Source organism: Crocuta crocuta, unplaced genomic scaffold (genome assembly GCF_008692635.1).
Source record: "Crocuta crocuta isolate KB4526 unplaced genomic scaffold, BGI_CrCroc_1.0 scaffold96, whole genome shotgun sequence".
Lineage (NCBI taxonomy): Eukaryota > Metazoa > Chordata > Mammalia > Carnivora > Hyaenidae > Crocuta > Crocuta crocuta.
Genome location: NW_027531522.1, coordinates 4232401 through 4235386, shown reverse-complemented (window position 1 = coordinate 4235386; position 2986 = coordinate 4232401). Strand labels below are relative to the sequence as shown.

General features: G+C 41.9%; 1 non-coding gene across 1 annotated transcript; it reads right to left on the bottom strand.

Moving 5' to 3' along the window:
• Positions 1-2464: 2464 nt before the first annotated feature.
• Positions 2465-2538, bottom strand: TRNAN-GUU (transfer RNA asparagine (anticodon GUU)). Its single transcript has one exon. It is a non-coding gene; the product is annotated as a tRNA-Asn (tRNA).
• Between the last annotated feature and the right edge of the window lie 448 nt (positions 2539-2986).

Below are 2986 nucleotides of genomic sequence, written 5' to 3'. Positions count from 1 at the left end.
TATCATATGACATCAGACAGGTGTTAGAAATGAAAACAGAGACATAGTAGCCATGTGGCTTCCTCCTAACCTCCATTATTGAAAGAAATGCTGTGATATAAAAATATTTTAAATTATCATTTATTATAAGTTATACGAACTCACCTTCTCTAAGAAGTTTGTAAGCCACAGCACCTATGTGCACCTTTTACTGCATTAGTTTAAGTAGACACTGTTTACTAACAATATTAGGAACATAGTTACATATTCAGATGCTCAACATAGACTTTTAAATGCTCTTCAGTCTTCAATTAATGATCTAAATGATCTCGACAAGTTTCTGGGCTTTGTCAATATCACCGAACTAAGAAACTGAAAACAAAGCAATGCTCCGCAGAAGTAGCGTTAATTGCAACATCTATAACCGATACACATTAAAATTTTACAAAGCCAATTTCTCCATAAATATTTAAGCGATGTTTCTAAAATGCTTCCCACCTGTCTTCAGTGCATGCAAGAGCGAGCACAAGGAAATGTGCTAAGTACTTCCCTACATAGTAAAATCAACTACTTACGTTAGAGGGCAGTTTTGCCCTCCTCTCCCCACCTCCATTCTCACTTAATCCTTCCTTTTTATTTTCTGGCCTCTAAATCCTATTAATCCCCGAAATAGGATGAGATAGAACATACTGAAAATTTTTAGGATCGAATTTAAAACTGCCACCTAGACACCTGTGCAGTGCAAACTGTGGTGCTAGCTCACAAAAGTGTCCCCAAATCAGGGTCTGTATGGGTGTACCCTGAAGGTCAGACATCAGCCTGGGGTCCAAGAATCCTTAAACTCTACAGGAGCTCCCATTGCTTGAATCTATTCTTCTTTCTATTTTTCTTCCATATTTTGCCTGGGCTATTCCAGCCCGTCTTTGTTTCTAATCTTGCCTTCTCTGCGGAAATGCTATCAAATTGTTTCCCAAAGATCCATTTCACATTAAGATTTCATGTTCCTACCCAGTTTTCATTTCAATAAAATTAAGCAGCACAATGAATGTGCAATTTAACAATGCCCTTTAGTATTCCATGAATGTTCGATGGGTTTTTTTTTTCCTTCATGAAATTTGGAGCAAAATATTAATGAAACGTCATAAAAACTAATTAAAAATATCACCTTTGGTTTCAAATTAACTAATTAATCAAATAGCTCTATGTTAGAGGAGAGACAGAGTACAGCAGTGAAGAGCATGGGCTCTGGAGACCGACTGCCTGGGTTCAAATCTGCACCACGCTAGTGACTAACTGCAAATTCAGGCAAATCGGTCCATTTCACCTTGCGGACCGGTGGTTCATCTGTGTAGGCAACAGTAAGACCTACCTGAAAGGGTTGTTGTAAGGATCACACACATTCATCCACGAAAGCACTCAGAGGCAGTGACTGGCCAGGACTGAACACTCACTAAGCCTGAGCCTTAATTAACATGTACACCTGAAAAATACAAAGAAAAGCGTAACTATTCATTTGCAGGAGTAAAACATCACTTTTCTCCAGAACCATCCTTCAAAGTTCTGTAATCTAGACCCAAGACAATAATTACGAAGAAACTATGATTACTTCTATTTTGAGAGAGCTTTGCATTTTGTGAACTACATCGTATATGCTTATGGAAGCAAAATAGGTTAGCAGTTTCACTTTTAGTCTTTCTCATAATTTTTTTTTTAAGTTTAACACAGTCACACAGTTGTTGAAAGACAAAAAACAAAAACAGGGTTTGCTCCCTTTCTGAATCGATAGGAAATATGGCAGGTCTTTTCCACTGTCTATAACATTCTGGTCCTTGAGTATAAAAAGTCAAATATAACACATAAACGCTGTTACAATCGTGTCCCCTCAAAGGCTTTATAACAAACATTTCCCAATTCACCAGCACCAGAAGGAGTCAACGTTGAAGTTATTATACGAGAGTTTACGCTTACGCGGACGGGGAAGAGATCAAGGTTGGCACGATTCAACGTTCGTGTTAAAAACCGTGAAAAGTTTTAAATCAGTGTGCAGCTTGAACTTGGCACCTTTTAAATACATACATGCACGCGACCTCTGACATTTCAGGGGTCCTGAAGCAGAGGGAGCNGCAGGGACGTGTGCGGCCTGGGCTTCGGAAAAGAGCGAGGAGAACCGGGGCTCCTTTGGGCACGCAGCGGCCTGAGTTTGGGAACCGAGAGCTTGCAAGTGAAAGCGCGCGCGGGCTTTAAGGCGCGGGACCCTCTGGCCCACCCCGGGGAAGGGCGGAACAGCCCACCTGCCCTTCATCAGCGGGGGACGGCGGGGGAGGGGCCGCCAGCGCTCCCGGAAGCCACACGCAGGGTGGGCGGTGAAGCGAGTTGGGCGGTTTCTTTTCTCTCAACCCCCGGATATCCACCTCCGAGCAGTCTGTAGGCCTGAACTCCAAGAATTGTGCAAAAGTACGGACGACAAACCTGCAAAAGACCGGTCCGTCCCTGGGTGGGCTCGAACCACCAACCTTTCGGTTAACAGCCGAACGCGCTAACCGATTGCGCCACAGAGACTGCGGTGTCGTTTGCCTTTCCAGCTATAGCTTCTATGGAGAAGTGTACAGACAACGTGCAACTTATTTTCTCTGCCGCTTCCCGATTCCTGTTATTAAAATCACAATTTTTCACTCAATAAATCTAACCCTCTTCATCTTATTCTCCGCCTTTAGAGCATATTGGAAAATTGTAAAATACAGCACGATCGAGCAGAATTTCGGATAGCGGCGTGTATTAAAATACCGTCGTTTTTTCCCCCAACTCCCGTTTGGAACGTTCTGCTTCAAGAAAATAACTATTCCTGATGTTTCCTTTTTATAGGGAAATAAAATTTTTAATCTTGTGAGTTGAGAAACTTTCCTTTTGTTTCAAACTCTTCCAGTGTTTTGCTCGCTGATCTTCATGATTTATTTACTTGAGTAGCACGCATAAGGTCATCTGAACTGTATTTATTTGCCTTCTTTAT